The sequence below is a fragment of the Amblyraja radiata genome, chromosome 9 (genome assembly GCF_010909765.2).
Source record: "Amblyraja radiata isolate CabotCenter1 chromosome 9, sAmbRad1.1.pri, whole genome shotgun sequence".
Lineage (NCBI taxonomy): Eukaryota > Metazoa > Chordata > Chondrichthyes > Rajiformes > Rajidae > Amblyraja > Amblyraja radiata.
The window spans coordinates 65,622,767-65,644,396 of NC_045964.1; the positions used below are offsets into that span (position 1 = coordinate 65,622,767).

Sequence of the window (21,630 nt, forward strand, 5' to 3'; positions counted from 1 at the left end):
TTAAGCCATTAAAGACTAGAAATACCTAGGTCAGACACCACCTGTGGCAAGAGAAACAGCAGCAATGATACACTTGCCCTGAATGAAATGTTAACTGCGTTTCTGTTGTTCTTGCTATCTGACCTGTGCCTTATCAGCATTTAATGTTTTTATATTAATTTCTACACCATTTGTTTTCTCAAGCTGTATAAATACTGATTGTAACGTAATTGTTGAGTTTTCCCTGTCTCTTTCCTGCTCAAGGTTACTTTAAACAGGGAAATATCCGAAATGAGTACAAGGTAGTGGAACTTTTCCAACCAATACATTCTATATTTTTTCCATCCACCAGCAAAAAAAAAATATTCCCAGTAATCTCTTCTTTGATAGTCATATTGTCCCATAAACTATACTCAGTTTATTTTATTGTCACGTGTACTGAGGTACAGTGAAAAGCTTTTGTTGCCCACTATCCAGTCAGCGGAAAGACAATACTTGATTACAATTGATCCATTTTGTGTATAGATGCATGATAAGGGAATAACATTTAGTGCAAGGTGAAGGCAGCAAAGTCTGATCAAGGATAGTCCAAGGGTCACCAATGAAGTAGATAGTAGTTTACAACTGTGTCTGGTTGCTAACTACTATCTACCTCATTGGTGACCCTCGGACTATCCTTGATCAGACTTTGCTGGCTTTACAAAAAATGACATTTTCTATTTTATATTAAGACCATGTTTATATCTGTACAGCTTAATCACATTCTGCAATTCCTAATAATGGGCCAACTTGCTGTTGATTCAAATTCTGAAAACTCATAATAGATATTTTGACATCTGAAAAAAAAACAAGGCAGAACAGATAAGGTAGACAAAAATGCTGGAGGAACTCAGCGGGTGAGGCAGCATCTATGGAGAGAAGGAATAGGCGACGTTTCGGGTCGAGAAGAAGGGTCTCGAGACAATAAACTCACTTGAACGTGAACTTGAAGAAGGGTCTCTACCCGAAACGTCACCTATTCTCCATAGATGCTGCCTCCTTCTCTCCATAGATGCTGCCTCACCCGCTGAGTTCCTCCAGCATTTTTGTCTACCTTCGATTTTTTTTCAGCATCTGCAGTTCTTTCTTCGGCTTCTTAGATATCTTATTTTTATTGAATTGTTTTGTTCCTTCCCTGCATTAAATAACTAATTTTCATCATAAAATGTAATTGTACCGATTCTGTAAAATTAAGTAGACTTACTTCTCAGAGGTACTGTGCATTAGAGTTAACAGTGCCCAATACAGAAGCTTTGGGCAGCACAGTGGTGCAGCAGTTGAGTTGCTGCCTTATAGACCTGGGTTCGACCCTGACTACATGTCTTGCCTGTACAGAGTTTGTACATTCTCCCCATGACCTTGTGGGTTTTCTGCAGGAGCTCCAGTTACCTCCCGCAGTCCAAAGACATGCAGGTTTGTAGGTTAATTGGCTTCAGTTAGAATTGTAAATTGTCCCCAGTATGTAGGATAATGCTAGTATGCGGGATCATTGGTTGGCACCCACTCAGTGGCCGAAGGGCCTGTTACAGCGCAGTATCTCTAAACTAGACTAAACTAAACTTTCACCAGAACAATTTCAGAAATGGCCTTGGCGAGCAAAACTTATGAATCAAGAATAATTCCATATTTGTTTGTGCTATAATATCACATTTTGCCTTAACAGTGGATTATTGCATATTACCCCACATTTCAAATCTTTGTGGCATTATTCACAATCTGACATTTTCAGTGCCATTATCTGATGACTATGTAAAAGTAATTTAGTGTTAGAACAACTGGAATTTAAGAGCAGTATGCATGGCTTTAAGAGCTATAAGCATGATATTCATATCCCTGCAGTTTGTGTATATTTTAGATAAGAGAGTGCTGCAAACAATTATCCAAATAACATTCAAAATGTGCAGAATATCACATCTGACACCACGTACAATTAGCCAGTTTGGTTTAGGCTGTGGAGATAGCTGGCTGCAGTTTCTCAGTTATTTCACTGATGCATGTCATGATTTATGCTGGCAGTTGGAGATCTGTCTTTGGAGGAATGGAATGGAATTATAAGTGGTTTCCAGGCATGAGAAGTATTTACTCTTTTTTTTTTTTAAGTTTGCGATGGCTTCGATAATAAATGGAATGTCGAGAGTGTCACCAGTTGATACGAACCAGGTTTGTATCAGTTTCGATCTTTGAAGGTGCAGGAGGAGCATGGAATCCTCAGGGTTCAAGGAAACTGTGCCGCAGCTGGTAGAGTTGCTGCCTCGCTGCGCCAGAGGCCCCGGTTCGATTCTGACTTTGGGTGCTGTCCGTGTGGAGTTTGCATATTCCCCTTCCAGGTTCCCTCCGGGTGCTCCGGTTTCCTCCCTCGTCCCTGCAACGTGCGGGCTTGTAGGTTAATCAACCTTCTGTAAATTGTCTCTGGTGTGTACGGGATGGATGAGAAAGTGGGCTAACATGGAACTAGTGTGAAGGGGTGATCAATGGTTGGTGTGGACTCGGTGAGCCCGTTTTCATGCTGTACCTCTAAAGCAAACTGTTCACCTGTCCAAGTATCTTTTAAATGTCGTAACTGCACCCACTTCTACCAATCATGATGTTTAAAAGATGCATAATAAAATGACCAAATCCATGATTCCCGTCTCGTCACACACCATACTGATTTGGAAGTATATTGCAGGTATATTCATTGTTTGTGAGTCTATAATCTCCAATGCTCCACCAAACAGCACTGTTGCAATACTTTCTGCGGCAGAACTTCAGCAGTTCAAGAAGCCTGTTCACAGTTTAGTTTAGAGATATAGCGTGGAAACAGAGTCCGCACCAACCAGCGATCCTCGCACATTAACACTACCCTACACACACGAGGGACAATTTTACATTTTACACCAAACCGGTACTTCTTTGAAGTGTTGGAGGAAACCGAAGTTCTCCGAGAAAACCCACGCAGGTCACGGGGAGAACGTGCAAACTCCGTACAGACCAGCACCCGTAGTCATGATAGAACCGGAGTCTCTGGCGCTGTAAGTGCGCCACCGTGCCGCCCTTTCTCAAAGGCATTAGGGAGAGGGAAGAAACGTTGGCCTTGCTGGTATTGCCGAGATCCTGAAATATAAATTATAAATAAAACATTAATTATTTTGCTGAATTCTCCTGTTCTCGACCCTAAGTAGCTAACCTCTCTCTATTGAGGCTATGTCCCCTGTTTCTAGGTTTGCTATAGACTTGATAATCATTCTCAAAGTCCGTCTGCGGAAGATAAATTTGTGCTTTCACGGAATCTGAAATGAATATTTTATTGAGCTCCTCTATCAATGGAGCATTTGTTAACCTTAATAACTACTGCTGATTCCTATTCCAAAAAGTATTTTGAGGGTCAAATATCACCATGTATTTCACAAGATTTCTAACGTTCCCACTTTAAATGAGGGACGAGCTTGAATGAAATTGCTGTCGATTAACTGTCGTGATGGTTTATTTATTAATGTGGAAGTTGCCAACTTTGGCGTTGAATCAATTTAAGGTCGTATTCATTTACTTAAAACTAATTCTAAAGTTTAGATGATTTGATTTTGTTTACATGATCCTCCAAAACAGAGTCAAAGCAGAATCTCTTGCCCAGAGTAGGTGAATCGAGGGCCAGAGGACATAGGGAAAAGATTTAATAGGAACCTGAGGAGTAACTTTTTCACACAAAGGGCGGTGGGTGTATGGAACAAGCTGCCAGAGGAAGTACGGTAGTTGTGGTTGGGATCATCCCAACGTTTAAGAAACAGTTAGACAGGCACATGGATAGGACATGTTTGCAGGGATATGGACCAAACACGGGCAGGTGGGACCAGTGTAGCTGGGACACACATGTTGCCCAATGTGGGCAAGTTGGGCCGAAGGGCCTGTTTCCACGCTGTATTATTCTATGACTCTAAGCAACATTATCATTTTCAATTTCTGAAGACTTGTGTCAGATATGTGTAAATATGTAATATTATTAACACTTTACTCTTGGCAATGAATGCCTCATTGGTTGTAAAACACTTTGAGATAACCTGACGTATTTGAAAAGGCGGTGTTAAAATAAAGGTGTTTGTCTCCTTTGATGAAGGATTAATGTTATCCATGCAAAAAAGCTGCACTGATTATATCAACCTGTTTAGCTGCATTGACATGTTATTCTTGAAACTGTTATCCATGCACAAAAGCTGCACTCTGATTATATCAACTAGTTTTTTTCTAATCTATGCTGTTTATCCGAGGATTACACTGAGCATATTCAAGTACCCAGTGTATTGGCCAAAGAAACATATTTAATTTTACAGCTATGATCCTCCTCAGAAATGACGGGTCCTTTCTAAGCTCCAGTGTTTGATGTAACCCTCACTGATATGCTTGTTTGATTAGGGAGTAGGGAGGAACTGCAATAGCTTTTTTACACCGAAGATAGACCCAAAATGCTGGAGTAACTCGGTGGGACAGGCAGCATCGCTGGAGAGAAGGAATGGGTGACGTTTCGGGTCGAAGAAGGGCTCAACCCAGAAACGTCACCCATTCCTTCTCTCCAGAGATGCTGCCTGTCTCGCTGAGTTACTCCAGCATTTTGTTTCTATCTTGGACTTAAAAGAGAGTTGGGTTAAAACCCAATAAAACAGAGTATTTGTATGAAAGGCTATTGGTTTAGAAAATCTAGACGTAGATCTAGGTAGAGATAGACGGGAACATGGGTGCAGCCCCGTGTCTTCTTGGGGAAAATTGCTGCTGACTTGGTAATTGCTGGCTCATGGCCGTTCAAAGTAAAGTAGCATTTGGGACGAGAGTAGGATGCTCGTAGCATACCTGGTCAACCCGAGGAGCACCTTTAGCAACCGACTGGTTCCATCATTACCAGATGCAGCACAGAATGCCACAGGAGATCCTTCTTCCCTGTGGCTATCACACTGTACAGCTCCTCCTCTTGTTGTGGGATAGACTGACTCCCCACCCCCCCCCCCCCCCCCCCCCCCCCCCCCCCCCCAATCTTTGCACATCCCCAATCCTGGACTTTAATTTCATGTATCTTGTCGTGGTCTACGACTGTTGGCGGACCAATTTCCCTCCTGGGATAAATAAAGTTCTATCGTATCGTATTCGTCCGTGTGTCGGGACTTTAGAGACGCTCAGCATAGACAGTGGAAAGAGCACAGCATTCGACAAACCACAGCATCCACCAACACCCGATGTGTGGGTGCTTGCATTATCGTGGAGGCACGGTGGAACAGTTGCTGCTTTACAGCGCCAAACACCTGGGTTTGATCCTGACTACAGATGCTGTCTGTACGGAGTTTGTACGTTCTCCCCATGACCTACCTGGGTTTTCTCCTGGGTCTTTGGTTTCCTCCCACACTCCAAAGACGTACAGGTTTGGAGCTAATTGTCTTGGTAAAATTATAATTTGTCACTAGTGTGTGTAGGGTAGTGTGTGGGGATTGTTGGTCGGGCTTGGACTCAGTGGGCCGAAGGGCCTGTTTCCACGCTGTATCTCCAAACTAAACTAACCCATAAACTTGCTTCAGGTGTGGAAGAGCATGCATCTCCTACATTGCACTCGTCCATGCATCCAAAGTGGAAACTAATCATCCTTGATCCTGAGGGACATTCTTAGCAAAGAAAAACTGGTGAAAGAGGGACAAACCTTCTGTATTTTCATACAAATACGGGGTTTGGAATTCTAAGGGGCTGTGGGGGCAGGAGTGAGACTTGCATTAAGGAGGGAGGTCAAATTAGGGACATTTTAGGGGGAGGGTAGGCAAAGAAAGAATTCAACCAAAAGGGGGAAAATAAATGATAAATTTTCCTTTGCCAATCATCACACCAAACTGATCTTTGTGTATTTAGTCAACTGCGCAGGTGTTTCACGAAATTAGTTTTGATCATCTTCTTTAGGATAAAACACACAAAGTGCTGGAGGAACTCAGGGCAGCTGAGGTTCTGGGCCTGGAAACGTTGAGGAGGAACCCGTGTCAGAAAGGGGTCACTGCATATTTTGCTCGATTTCATGCAAGCAGTTTGCTTCACGGATGACATCATTTACTTACTGAAAGAAAGATTTTAAGAATGCAAGCGGGAGGAATGCGGTCAGTCAAGTTTGGAGCAGGAATTTGGATGATAAGCAAGTGGAAAGTCTCGCTGTTCACCTGTTGGAATCCATTAGCGCTCTTTGACCTTGTGATGCACCTGCAGCAGGTGAACACAAACACCTTGTCCTCCTCTCACTGAAACACCAGCGTTTTGTAAATGGTGTTTAAAAGGTGGGTTTTAGAATGTTTGCATTTAAAGGTCTTCTGTGTTTGATGTGTGATGCACTGAATTCGAAAGGTCTTCCATGTCCTATTTACAGTATTGTGTCATTTGAAGGAACTAAAGAGGAAATGTGAGTCATCCATTTCCTGCACTCTTTTCCACCAGTACCGGTCCACCACTGATTTTCCGGCAACTAGTGGTCTGGCACCTCCTTAAATTCAGGTAAAATTCCAAGAGTGCACTCGTATCCCCTCCGCCTCGGATGTCCCACCCCCCCCCCCCCCCCCCCCCAAAAATGTGGCATCTAGGCTGGGTGAAGCAGCCGATCTCTACCTCATCGGGACTTCCGTGACCGATCGGCGGGTGGGATTTGCCTGCTTGTGGCTAGGGCTTTGAAACTGTGGCCCGGTTGGAGCCGGCAGATCCGTTCCTACAGCCGACTGCTGAGCTTAGTTTGCGGGCCAGCATCTCGGCCCCTGGGCGAACCGATCTGGTACTGTTGCACTCCTCTCAGAGGCCGTGACCTCTGTTAGCCCGGCAAAACGGATAATCCACAAAGGCACTGGAGTTAAGGCTTCTGGAAAATTGGTGGTGATTTAATCACTGGCTTGCTCCAGATTCAGGGATACTTTCTTCCCATCAGTTATCAGGCAACTGAACCATCCTACCAACAACTAGAACGCAATCCTGACCTACTGTTGGGCTATCTTTGATCGGACTTTACTGGCTTTACCTTGCACCCTTATCATGCATCTGTGAATGGTTTGATTGTAATCATGTATAATCTTTCCGCTGTTTCTCGCGGTGCATGTGACCATAAACTGAACTTAAACTGATGATTTGTTTGTGTCAGGATGGGTCATCGCATCTACACAGCACTGTTACAGGTGATATCCAGTGCATTGAGGAAGCCTATCGATGTTGCTACCCTTCCGTGCCCCGCACTCTGCTTCCCTCCTCTCCCTCCGCCTCCTCTCTTTCTGCTGGAATCACCCTCGCCGCCATGACTCACAAGGAGAGTGGCCATACAGCTTCAGGAATAGACGCAGGGCCATATGCTCAACGCGCCGATGTGTTATTAATGTGCAAATCAGTATGAAACTCCTTCATTTGAAATAGGTCACCAGTGCCTTTGTTCCTGAAGACTTGTGTTAATACGCAGTGACAATCAAACCTGGTGATTACTGGATACATTTAATCCTGATTAGTTGGGAGTGAGGATAGAACAATGCCAGGTTTGGAAGCCTCAAGAACGTGCTGCTCAGTAAACAACAATGTTTTTAATTGGGAAAGGGACTACATAGTCATTGTGTAGGACAGAACTGCAGGTGGGCTTTAGTCAGAGGGTGGTGAATCTGTGGAATTCATTGCCACAGAAGGCTGTGGAGGTCAAGTCAGTGGATATTTTTAAGGCAGATAAATAGATTCTAGATTAGTACAGTTGTCAGGGGTTGCGGGGAGAAGACAGGAGAATGGGATTAGCAGGGAAATTGTACTGTACTTGTCCATGTGTCGGGACTTTAGAGACTCTCAACACAGACAGTGGAAAGACACAGCATTCGACAAACCACAGTATCCACCGACACTTGATATGTGGGCAGGAGTGGGGGCTTGCATTAAGATGGGGGCACGGTGGCACAGTTGCTGCCTTAGTTAGATCAGGCATGATTGAATGGCGGAGACTTTATGGGCCGAATGGCCTGATTCTAGCACTTATGACCTTATGTTGGTGGTTTAAGCCAGAGGCAAAAAAGCTGGAAGAACTCAGCAGGTCAGGCAGCATCTGTGGAGGAAAAGAACAGTGAAGTTTTGGGTCGAGACCTTTCTTGTTTCACTGTTGTCCTGTTGAGTTTCACTGTCTGTATATAACTTGTTATAAACCTAGCCCACAGCCAACAATGAACTATTGTGGGCTCCACCTTTCCTTGATCATCATTATTTTTTGCATATCTTTCATTCATTTGATCTATATCTCTTGTATATCACCGCATATATCGCACATTTCCATTATCCCCTGACTCTCAGTCTGAAGAAGGGTCTCGATCCATGACGTCACCTATTTTTCTCCAGAGATGCTGCCTGACCTGCTGAGTTGCTCCAGCTTTTTGTGTCTTATCTGCAGTTTAACCCAGCATCTGCAGTTCCTTCCTACTTTATATTGTAGCATCTGCTGCTCTTTACTGTAGTTTATTTTAGAGATTCAGCGCGGAAACAGGCCCTTCAGCCCATCGAGTCCCTGCCGACCAGCGACCCCCACACACTAACACTATCCCACACATTAGGGACAATTTACAATTTTACCAAAGCCAATTAACCTACAAAAAACTGTATGTCTATGGAATGTGGGAGGAAACCGGAGATCCCGAAGAAAACCCACGCAGGTTATGGGGAGAACGTACAAACTTCGCACAGACAGCACCCGTAATCAGGATCGAACCCTGGTCTCTGGCGCTGTAAGGCAGCACCTCTACTACTGCACCACTGTGACACCCGTTCCTGTAAATATCTGGTTCCTGGCCAAGTCTGTAGATGGCTCTCGACCCGAAACGTCACCCATTCCTTCTCTCCAGAGATGTTGCCTGTTCCCCGCTGACTTACTCCAGCTTATTGTGTCTATCTTCAGTTTAAACCCAGCATCTGCAGTTCCTTCCTACACATGGTATTCCACTTGTGTACCTTTGCCCCACAGTTACTGCTAGTCAATGCCTAGTCATGCCGCGTGGAATTCCTTGGGCGTTGCTGTTGCAGTAAGTATGACGCCCACTGAAGAGGAAATATTTATTTTATTGCAATTGATTATAATTGTGTAGGATAAATCTCTGATCGACCTTTTCAGCTGCAGCATTGACAGCATGTAGGTGAAAAGATTACACTATTTTGCGGGACCTCACATGGGAATATACTGTGTTATGTTACCATGGATATTGTCTTCCTTATTAAGAGCATTGGGCAGGCACAGAAGTGAATGTGCATTTTGACCCTCTGTATATCTGTTTTGTTGGTTGTGTGGTTTCTATAGAAAACACAGGCAAAGGTTATAGTTACGTTCTCTTACATTTCGCCAAGTCTGTGCATCACAGATCAGTTTACCACTGAATTTCTTTCTTTAAATAAAAATGTGTTTAATATTTTTTTTTTAAAAACACTGCCCAGTCCATCACGGGTTCTGACTTCCCCACCATCAAAGGGATTTACAGGAGTTGTTGCCTCTAAAAGGCAGCCGGCATCATCAGAGACCTACACCACGCTGGCCACGCACCCATTTCACTCCTGCCATCGGGGAGAAGGTACAGGAGGCTGCAAACTGTAATGTCCAGGTTCAGGAACAGCTACTTCCCTACTGCCATCAGCCTAGTAAACACTGCAACCTCCAAATAAGCTCTGAACTACATAGACTTGGGGGCAGACGAGAATGCTGGAGAAACTCAGCGAGTGAGGCAGCATCTATGGAGCGAAGGAAATAGGCAAAGTTTCGGGCCGAAACGTTGCCTATTTCCTTCGCTCCATAGATGCTGCCTCACCCGCTGAGTTTCTCCAGCATTTTTGTCTACCTTTGATTTTCCAGCATCTGCAGTTCCATTCTTAAACATAATAATAATAATAATAAATTTTATTTATGGGCGCCTTTCAAGAGTCTCTAGGACACCTTACAAAAATTTAGCAAGTAGAGGAAAAACATGTAAGCGGAATGAAATAAATAGTAGAGACATGACTAGTACACAAATTAAAGACAGAATTCAATTCAAAACACAATATGAGGCAATTCAAGCACAGATGAAAAGGGAGGGGGACGTGGTGCTAAGGACATAGACTTGGGGGCAATGGTTTTTCCACTGATTGTTTGTTTGTTTTTATGTGTATGTGTATATATGTGTTCTATCTGGGACATATGGCAATAAAACACTCTTGACTCGTGTAATGGTAAGCAGCTGCCACAGATGGTTTAGCACTTGCAGCCAGCCACTGGTTGCTTGCAGCCTGCAACCACAATTTGTTTTGGTACAGGTTCATAGGCAGCTATTGAGAGTGGAGGGCATCAACCTCTTGAACCACACGACACAGTCTAACCACAAGGCAACCTCAGCACTAACTACTACTGACTGTATATGTGGCACGGCACCATTTGGCTTGCACGATTATGGTTTGGTTACTTTGTATTGATTGAAAGATACAGCATGGAAACAGGCCCAACGACTCAATGCCGACCATCGATCACACTAGTTCTGTTTTTTCCCCACATCCCCACCCTCTATATACACCCTCTATATGGGGGGGCAATTTATAGTCCAATTAGCCTTCAAATTTGTATGTCTTTGAGATGCTGGAAGCAAACCAGGGCGGGAAACCCACGTTGTCACAGAGAGGGTGTGCAAACTCCACACAGACAGCACCCGAATAGGGGTAGGCCATTTTTGACTGAGACGAGGATAAACCTCTTCATCCAGTGAGTTGTGAATCTGTGGAATTCCTTGCCACAGAAGGTCATGTAGGCCAATTCACTGGATGTTTTCAATAGAGAGTTAGATTTAGCTCTTTGGGCTAACGGAATCAAGGGATATGGGGAAAAAACAGGAACGAGGTACTGATTTTAGATGATCAGCCATGATCATATTGAATGGCGGTGCTGGCTCGAAGGGCCAAAATGGCCGACTCCTGCACCTATTTTTCTATGTTTTCTATGATCAGGATCGAACCTGCATCTCTGGTACTTTGAAGCAGCAGCTCTACCTGCTGCACCACTGCCACCCAATGATGTGCCGCATCAATAGTATTGATAATTAATTGTTTTATTGTATATTTATTTTGTTGTGTGTTGCATTATTGTGCCTGTAACGATACAAGCAAGTAGAAAATCCATTGTTCATCTCCCTGTGCATATGATGATTAAACATCGAAGATAGACACAAAATGCTGGAGTAACTCAGCGGGACAGGCAACATCTCTGGAGAGAAGGAATGGTGACGTCTTAGCTGAAACATCACCCATTCTATCTCTGCAGAGATGCTGCCTGTCCTGCTGAGTTACCTCAGCATTTTTGGGTCTATCTTCGGTGTAAGCAAGCATGCGCAGTTCCTCCCTACTGACAATGAGACACTCTTGGGTGGACAAAAAAGCTGGAGAAAAACTCAGTGGGTGAGGCAGCATCTATGGAGCGAAGGAATAGGCGACGTTTCAGGTCGAGACCCTTCTTCAGACTGATGTCGGGAGGGTGGAGGGAGGCAGCAGGAAAAAGAAAGGAAGAGGCGGAGACAGTAGGCTGTGGGAGAGCTGGGAGCTCCTTCCACCCTTTCCCAGCTCTCCCACAGCCTACAGTCTCCGCATCTTCCTTTCTTTCTCCCCCCCCCCCCCGACATCAGTCTGAAGAAGGGTCTCGACCGAAACGTCACCTATTCCTTCACTCCATAGATGCTGCCTCACCCGCTGAGTTTCTCCAGCTTTTTTGTCTACCTTCGATTTTTCCAGCATCTGCAGTTCGTTCTTAAACATGAGACACTCTTGACTCTCTTCAATAGTCAATGCACTTTACTGAAACCAGTTACACCTAATCTATCCTTGTGGGCATGTTGATGAAGTGGGAAGAAACCTCAACGCAGAAGGCGTGAAAGCTTTGCCTGAATTCTCTAGCCCAGATGCCTGTGGAGGCTCAATTGTCGTGTTCATTCAAAACACACATCAATAGATTTCTGGATCTTAAAGGAATCAAGGATTATGGGGAAAGTAAAGCTAAATTAAGCTGAGCTACAAGATGAGCCCTGGGGATATGGGCCAAAGGGCCTATTTACATGCTGCATCTCTCTATGACCATAATGAATGGTGCAGTAGACAAGAAGAACCAGGTGGACACAAAATGCAGCAGTAACTCAGCAGGTCAGGCAGCATCTCTGGAGAAAAGGAATAGGTGGCGTTTCACGTCAAGAATGTTTTATTGTCATATGTCCCAGAAATTCTTGCTTGCTGCAGCACAACAGAATATGTGAACATAGTAAAGAAAAAGTTCAGTATGTGTATATACACATGCACACTTACTCAATAAATAAACACATATAGTGCAATAATAATAATAGTCTATTGTAGTTCGGAGCTTATTTGTTGATGGCTGTAGGGAAGAAGCTCTTCCTGAACCTAAACATTCCAGTTTCAGGTTCCTGTACCTTCTTCCCGATGGCAATGGTGTAATGAGTGTGTGGCCAGGATGGTGTGGGTCTCTGATGATGCTGGCTGCCTTTTTGAGGCAGCGACTGCAATAGATCCCTTCGATGGTGGGGAGGTCAGAGCCGATGATGGACTGGGCAGCGGTCACTACTTTTTGCGGTCTTTTCCGCTCCTGGACGTTCAAGTTGCCGAACCAGACCACGATGCAACCAGTCAGCATGCCCTCTACTGTGCACCTTCTTCCAACCAGGTGCTTACTTCTCCTACTTCTGTGGTTGTATTTTGTATTTCAAGGGGTGCAGCGGTAGTGTTGCTGCCTTACAACGTCAGAAACCCAGGTTCAATCCTGACTATGGGAGCTGTCTGCACAGAGTTTGTACATTCTGGGAAGGGAAGTCCTCCTCTATCTTTCAGTCTGAAGAAGGGTTCCGACCCGAAACAATATTACCTATTCCTTTTCTCACCATGAGTTACTCCAGCATTTTGTGTCTATCTTCGGTGTAAACCAGCATCTGCAGTTCCTTCCTACACAAGCCAGGGAAATCCGTCCAAGTTGCTCTTGACAGCCACCGCTATCACAGTCTCTGGTCTTCATACTCTCCTGGGGAATGCAATGCCTGAAATTCAAAGAAGCGAAAAAAAGCCTTTCATTAGACTTGCTAATCTATAACTGGCTGTGTTGACTGGATTGGATCTGGAGTTTTACTGCACAGGCCCTTTATCTTCTTTACCAGCTCCGATATTCGGTATTTTCCCACAACTAAAGTAGAAATGCGCATTTACTCCACACCCTCTAAACCAAATCAGCTCAACCAGCACGTGGGAATATGGATGGCTCAGCAAATTCAATTATTGCATCTCTCCTCCAAGACAATATAAATACGAGTAGAGCCTTGTACTGTGCCTCAGTGTCTGGTGCAGTACAGCGTAAAACTCTATTCAGCTTCTCAACAACAAAGTGCGTTATATTGAGATTGAATTTCATAACCGCACGCCATGGGGTAGGAATTCAATGGAACCTAATTGCGGACGCAGAGTTTTAATATGAATATCTTAACGGCATTGTGTGTCTTACACATACAATCGAGGGCCAATCTCTATGCTAATGAATTAAAACTTAACCCAATTCCAATCGAAGGTAGTGGTTTCCATCAATCGAGGCTGTGCTGTAAGTGAATTAATCATTCAAAAAATAGTCCTTTGATACTTGAGGGGGATTGAGACCACAGGGTTTAAAGCAGAGGCAGTGTCACATACTTGCAGATACAAGGCTACAAGGAACTACGGATGCTGGGTTACAAAAACAGTAGGAACTGAGGTAACTCAGAGGGTCAGGCAGCATCTCTGGAGAACATGGATAGGCGACGTTTCAGGTCGGGACCCTTCTTCACATATCACATAATCACCTGGGTGGTGAATCTGTGGAATTGTTTCCACAGAAGGCTGTGGAGGCCAAGTCAGTGGATATTTTTAAGGCAGAGATCGATAGATTCTTGATTAGTACGGGTATCAGGGGTTACGGGGAGAAGGCAGGAGAATGGGGTTTGCATAGGGCAGCCATGATCGAATGGCGGAGTAGACTTGATGGGCCAAATGGCCAAATTCTGCTCCTATTACTTATGACCTTATGACATCCCCGGTTTGTTAAACTGGAATAATGTCTCAGCGGGCAATTATTCCTGCCCTAAGGGTGGAATATACACCGTGTTTATTCCAATGCTCAGGCTGTGAGGTGCTGCAGTCAACCACTCACTTTCAAGGCTCATGTGCAAGCATTTGGCTTGGATTAGAAGCAGGCCCGGAGATTGCAAAGGTGTATATACCCGCTAAGAGAAACTCATGAGGAGAATAAGAATAGTAATTCAATCAATTGAGGAGGAAGTCTCATTCTTTAGGCTGTAGACTTTAGAGATGCAGCACGGAAACAGGCCCTTCAGCACACCGCGCTGACTAGCGATCACCCCGTACACTAGCACTATCCTACTCATTAGGGACAATTTACAGTGTTTTACCGAAGCCAATTAACCTGCAAACCTGTATGTCTTTGGACTGTGAGAGGAATACAAAGCACCTGGAGAAAACCCACGGGGAGAACGTACAAACTCCGCACAGACAGCACCCGTAGTCGGGATCGAACCTGCGGCTCTGGCGCTGTGAGGCGGCAACTCCATCACTGCGCCACCGTGCTGCCCTAAACCATGTGTGTTCTCCAGGGATACTGCCTGACCTGCTGAGTTACTCCAACGCTTTTTTTTATAAAGCAGCATCTGCAGCTCCTTGTTTCAGCGTCTAAAATCTCATTACAATTGCAGGCGGGTGAAAATGCTTTCCGGCACTCATCAGGGGACCCCTTTATTTTACATACCAATGCTCTCGCATCTCAAGAAGACACAGAGTGCTGCAGTAACTCAGCGATGTCAGGCAGCAATCCCCCGGAAAATGTGGTTCAGCAACGTTTTGGGTCAGGGCCCTTCTTCAGTTTCAACGCGTCACCTATGAAAATCGCGACCCAAAATCTCACCGATCCATGTTCTCCAGAGATGCAGAGACCTTCTCCAGAGAGGTGGAATCGAGAACCACAGGACATAGGTTTAAGGTGAGGGGGGGGAAAGATTGAATAGGAAACCGAGGGGTGACTTTTTAAAACAAAGGGTGGTGGATGCATGGTACTAGCTGCCGGTGGGAGGTAGTTAGGCACATGGATATGGTAGGTTTAGATATGGGCCAAAAAGATGGCAGGTGGGACTAGTGTAGATGGGGCATGTTGGTTGGCATGGGCAGGTTGTGTGGAAGGGTCTGTATGTTTCCACGCTGTATGACTCTCTAACTCTAAGCTGCTTTACCTGCTGAGTTACATTTTGTGTAAACCAGCATCTGCAGTTCCTTGTTTCTACCTCTTGTTTCTCAATGGGCTCCACCTGGTCATCTATGGCCGGCCCTGACTTGTTCTGACCTTTACCTACCTCCAGCTCCCCCACCCCCTCCACCCCCACCCCTCACTACTTTTAGTCTGAAGAAGGACTCCGATCCAAAACGTCGCCCATCCTTTTTCTCCAGAGATGCTGCGCGAACCCGCTGAGTTACTCCAGCACTTTGTGTCCACCTTGCTTCTCAGTTTATGGTGACCTGCAGCAGGCTGCTGATGGCTTAAATGGCTGATCCCTTCAATTGGAAGTAAGGATTCCTCCACGGACGGGCAAAACACTGTTGGAATGCAGGGCTGCTAACCACTCCATAGACACCCCTTCATTATGCTGTTGTGGCCTTTGTCTCTGGAGTAACTGTGGGCTTTAATTGAGGAAGGATGAGGGTGGTGGGTATTGTTTCTCATCGGGAAAGCCATGCAAGGAGGAGCGATGCTGGGCTTGTGAACCCGCAGCGACAAACCATTCCGAGCGAGACTGCAGTTGGTGCAGGAAATGAGAGACGGCTTCTCTTGTCAGTTGCCTTCTCCCCGGCCTGGCTGTGCAATCTCATTCCCACGGGCCTCCTTTCATCCACATCCCGCACTCTCCACAGCTGAGGAGAAAACAAACAAAGGGGCACTGGAGAAAGACGGTTGCTTTGAAACCTCAGAGGCCTGGGGACGGGTCTCCGCTTGTGAAGCCGGCCCTTTGTCTGGGTAATTGGATTCTAGCTGATTGGACCCTGGGGCCTCAGTGAGTGAATGGCAGCAGGGACATTGGGGGATGAGATTGATGTCTGCAGACCCCGCCCGGGTGCTATCTCTCTCCAACGACAAATGTTTTTCTTTATTGCCATTGCCCGTCATAGTGCAGCTGCATGGGCAATGTTACAATAAAAGCTCTGGCCTCTGAGCACGTCCACAGATCACTGCCCTCAACCGCAAAGAGGCAGCTTTTTTGACCACCACTCCAGAGCATGTGACAAATGGCCCCATGACCATAATCGTCCCCACTTTGGGCCTGAGTTTAATCCGAACCCATTTATCATTGCTGCGGCATCTCTATAAGATGCATGTTTGAAAACAACAACAATTTATCTTCCCGCAAGAGTCTTAGTTTAGGACTGAAGAAGGGTCTCGACCCGAAACGTCACCCATTCCTTCTCCACACATATGCTGCCTGTCCTGCTGAGTTACTCCAGCTTTTTGTTTCTATCCTTGTTTTAATCCAGCATCTGCAGATCCTTCCTACACAGAGTCTTAGTTTAGTTTAGTTCAGTTCAGAGATACAGCACGGAAACAGGCTCATCGGCCCACCGAGTCGGCGCTGACTAGCGATCCCCGCACACTAACACTCTCCGGCACACACTGGGGACAAAATGGGGATACTGAGTTGGATGATCAGCCATGATCATATTGAATGGTGGTGCAGGCTCGAAGGGCCGAATGGCCTACTCCTGCACCTAATTTCTATGTTTCTATGTCTAATTTTCAATTTTACCAAAGCCAAATAACAAACCTGTACGTCTTTGGAGTGTGGGAGGAAACCAGCGCACCCGGATAAAACCCACGCGGTCACGGTGAGGACATACAAACTCCCTACAGACAAGCACCCGTAGTCGGGATCGAACCCGGGTCTCTGGCGCAGTAAGGCAGCAACTCTACCGCTGCGCCACCGTGCCACCCTAGCCTCATTTCTGATAAAGGGTCGCAGAACCAAAACATTCCTTCCTCCCTCCCTCCCCTCCCGCTCTCTCCCCCTCTCTCACTCCCCCTCCTCTCTCTCTCACTCCCTCTCCTCTCCTTCTCCCCCCTCTCTCCCCCCTCTCCCTCTTTCTCCCTTCCCCCTTCTCCACCCCCTTACCCTCTCCCCTCCCCTCTCTCTCCCCTATTTCTCTCTCTCTCTCCTCTACCCCCTCTCTCCCACTCTCCCTCTCCCTCCTTCAGAAGCAGTGATGAAAGATCTAGTCCCTGCGACATGCATAATGTGGAGGTGGATTGGGGTGAACACATCAGCACATTTAGCCATCCGGGAGCAAGAATAAGGTTACTGATACAGTTGTGTGATTACATCGTAAGTAATGCATCTAACCAGCACTGGGCAGCACTAATGTTTATGTCTGTGACCAGGCCAAAAAACGCAAGAATGGGGAACCATGATTTATTAGCAGCTCCTTAATCCAGTGATCAGAGAAATGTAGAAAAAAGGAACTGCAGATGCTGGTTTACAAAAGAAGCAACCTTAAACGCCAGCCTATTTATGTTCTCCAGAATGCTGCCTCACCCATTGAGTTACTCTGGCATTTTGTGTCTTCCAGTGTTCAGAGATTGAGTACATTTCACCGAGTTGATTACCTTCCAGCAGCACTTGATGTCCATCTCTGAATGTGTCGCTGGGAACAGTCCGTACAACTGCAGTACAACTACTTCAAGTAGCCAGTCACGGTGGCGCAGCGGTAGAGTTGCTGCCATAAGGCCCTGTCCCACTTTCCTGAGTTACTCACGAACTCTCCCGAGTTTTCCCCTTGATTCGAACTCCAGGAATGTCGGGTAATGTCGGTAGCAAGCTCGTAGGAGTCCGTAGATTTTTTGTAGCGGCTCATAATGCCAGCCGTAGGAACTCGGGGCATCAGGTAAGTCGGGACGTTTTTTCAACATGTTGAAAAATGACCACGAGTTTTAAAAAAAATAGCCCCGAGTACCGACGAACGGCTATTACCGTAATTCTCCGAGTTCGAATCAAGGGGAAAACTCGGGAGAGTTCGTGAGTAACTCGGGAGAGTTCGTGAGTAACTCAGGAAAAGTGAGGCAGGGCCTTTACAGCGAATGTAGCGCCGCAGACCCAGGTTCGATCCCGACTACGGGTGCTGTCTGTACGGAGTTTGTACGTTCTCCCCGTGGGTTTTCTATGAGATCTTCAGTTTCCTCCCACACTCCAAAGACGTACAGGTCATTAGGTTAATTGGCTTGGTAAATGTAAAAATGGTCCCTAGTGGGTGTAGGATAGTGTTAGTGTGCGGGGATCGCTGGTCGGCGCGGACCCGGTGGGCCGAAGGCGCTGTATCTCTAAACTAAACTAAACCCTTGCATCGGCCGTGGACGCCAACAGTAAATAGATACAAATCGCTGGATAACTCACAGCATCTCAGTTACATCCTGGGTCTCCTCCATTGCCAGAGTGAGCAACACCGGAAATTGGAGGAACAGCACCTCATATTCCGCCTGGGTTGCTTGCGTCCGGATGGCATGAACATTGAATTCTCCCAGTTTTGCTAGCCCTTGCTGTCTCCTCCCCTTCCTTAACCCTCGAGCTGTCTCCTCCCATCCCCCCGCCCTCGGGCTCCTCCTCCTCCCTTTTTCCTTCCTTCCCCCCCCCCCCCCCACCCCCCATCAGTCTGAAGAAGGATTTCGGCCCGAAACGTCGCCTATTTCCTTCGCTCCATAGATGCTGCTGCACCCGCTGAGTTTCTCCAGCATTTTTGTGTACCTTCTCAGTTACATAGATACTGGTTGAGGACAGGATTGGAATGGTCTGTGGAAGGTTATTGAAGTTTATACATGGACAATGGGCAAGGGTGGGGAGGAGTTCCTATTATACTACTTGGCAAGTAATCAGCTCCTTAACAGGGGGGTGGGGAATATGGGAGGGTGGCGGTGTGGGTTGTTGGTGATGCTTGCAAATACAGATCTGAGGTGGGAGGGGGAAGGAGAGGAACAGTGATATTGAGGGTCTCGACCCGAAACGTCACCTATTCCTTTTCTCCAGAGATGCTGCCTGACCCGCTGATCAGTCTGAAGAAGGGTCTCGACCCGAAACGTTGTCTATTCCTTCGCTCCGTAGATGCTGCCTCACCCGCTGAGTTTCTCCAGCTTTTTTAGTCTACCTTCGATTTTTCCCGCATCTGCAGTTCTTTCTTAAAGGCTGAGTTACACCAGCTTTTTGTGTCTTATCTATCTTCTGATGTTAAGTGACAAAACAGAAGCGTCGGCAGATCTCAGTAATTCACGGCTGGCACACGATTCAGTCTAACGACCCAGGCATCTGTAAATGGAGGGACAGTCCTGCTAGAGGGTAATAGAGTCAGGGTCAGGGACTGTGCATAAAAAGGAGGGAACGGGATGTGATGAGACTCATTGAAATTTGATGCTTGGATTAGGCTGGCATTGATTCGGAGGGGGGTGGGAAGGAACTTCATTGGCCCCTCTCTGCTCTCTGATGTTAAACGTGCTTAGATCTCAATGGGCTCTGAGATACTTGCATGGCTATCAGGGCCGGCTGGCCGGATTGGACAGACAATGCAGCCTTACAATGGTGATCTGGACCTCCTGTTGGCTGTAAACTTTATATACCGGAAAACTGACTTCCCGAAAGAGTGTTAGACCCTTCACAGAAGTCTGGCAGTGAGAGCCTTTCACATCACTACAATGCAACGGTAACAAAGGCATCCATCCGATGAAAGCCCTCGATTATACAAAGCTGTATGAAGAATGCTTAGTGACAAAAACTGGTGTGTGGGGAGGGGGAGGAGAAACGTGCTTGAGAGAGTTGGTTATAGACACAATGTGCAGGGAGGAACTGCAGATGCTGGCTTGAACCGAAGTTGGACACAAATAGCTGGAGTAACTCAGTGGGTCAGACAGCATCTCTGGGTCAAGACCCTTCATCAGACTGAGAGTCAGGATTCAGGAGGGTCAGGAGTCAGGCAGTGAAGAAAGTGAATGGCATGTTGGCCTTTATAACGAGAGGAGTCGAGTATAGGAGCAAAGAGGTCCTTCTGCAGTTGTACTGGGCCCTAATGAGACCACATCTGGAGTATTGTGTGCAGTTTTGGTCCCCTAATTTGAGGAAGGACATTCTTGCTACTGAGGGAGTGCAGCGTAGGTTTACAAGGTTAATTCCCAGGATGGCGGGACTGTCATATGCTGAGAGAATGGAGCGGCTGGGCTTGAACACTCTGGAGTTTAGAAGGATGAGAGGGCATCTTATTGAAACATATAAGATTGTTAAGTGTTTGGACACGCTAGAGGCAGGAAACATGTTCCCGATGTTGGGGGAGTCCAGAACCAGGGGCCACAGTTTAAGAATAAGCCATTTAGTACGGAGACGAGGAAACACTTTTTCTCACAGAGACATGGATGGTGGTCCCAAGAGATGCAGAATGTATGAATGATATGCAAAAGGTGAGGCAGGAGGAATCACAGTGGGGGAGCAGCGAGAGTGGATGTGGTAGAACTCTCTTCGGAGAGAGGCAGAGAACTTCTTCAAAGTAGGCATACCTCGAGGAGATTTCACAGTGGAGCAGGCAAAATGTGCAGGAATGATCTGCAGCCCTGAGTTACCCAGCTGCAGCCCTGAGGACCCCTTGGGGCCTGTCCCTTTAAATTTTAATGTTCCTGGAAATAACAATAACATTCACATTTCATTTATTCTGCGTAAATCCTTTACAAATCTCCAGACTCACAAATGTTGCAAACCAGAAATATAACAGCCGATGGGGTTTGTTAATATGCATTGCCTGTGGTAGATTGATAGAATGTGGGCTGGGGGGGGGGGGGGGGACTCAGCCTTGTCTCAGACCCTTCCTGATTTATCTAATAGATGTCTACTTGAGTTAGTAGCGCAGCAATTTTTAGTTTAGCAGGGAAGCAGGCCCTTCGGCCCACCGCGTCCACGCCGACCAGCGATTCCCGTAAGCTAGCATTATCCTGCACACTAGGGACAAATTACAATTTTCACTGAAACCAATTAACCGACAAGCCTGCGAGTCTTTGGGGTGTGGGAGGAAACCGGCGCACCTGGAGAAATCCCATGCGGTCACGGGGAGAGCGTACAAACTCCATACTGACAGCACAGCACCCATAGTCAGGATTGAACCTGGGTGTGTGGCGCTGTAATGAAGCGACTCTACCGCGGTGGCACAGTGATGTCACCACGCAAATGTGGTCCCGTTGCAAAGTGTTTGAGTTGGTGATTCCTTATTCCTTGGTACACCTTGATCATCGTCATGAAGTGTGTCTCCGGTTAGTCAGTTCTGTCCAGGCATCTGATGCATCGAATATGCTGCTTGATTGTGGAACAGTAGTTTGAGTTCAGTTTATTGTCACGTGTACCGAGGTACAGTGAAAAGCTTATGTTGCGTCCTAACCAGTCTGTGAGAAAGACAATACATGATTACAATCGAGCCATCCATAGTGTACGGATACATGATGAAGAGAATCGTGTATATTGCAAGATAAAGTCTAGCCAAGGTGGTCCAAGGGTCTCCAATGGGGTAGATAGTAGCGCAGGATGA

At 46.2% G+C, this 21,630-nt stretch overlaps 1 protein-coding gene across 5 annotated transcripts in view; it reads left to right on the forward strand.

The window, feature by feature from the left end:
- ccdc85c (coiled-coil domain containing 85C) overlaps positions 1-21,630 on the forward strand; it is a 189,401-nt gene that overhangs the window by 2,273 nt on the left and 165,498 nt on the right. The window lies entirely within an intron of this gene.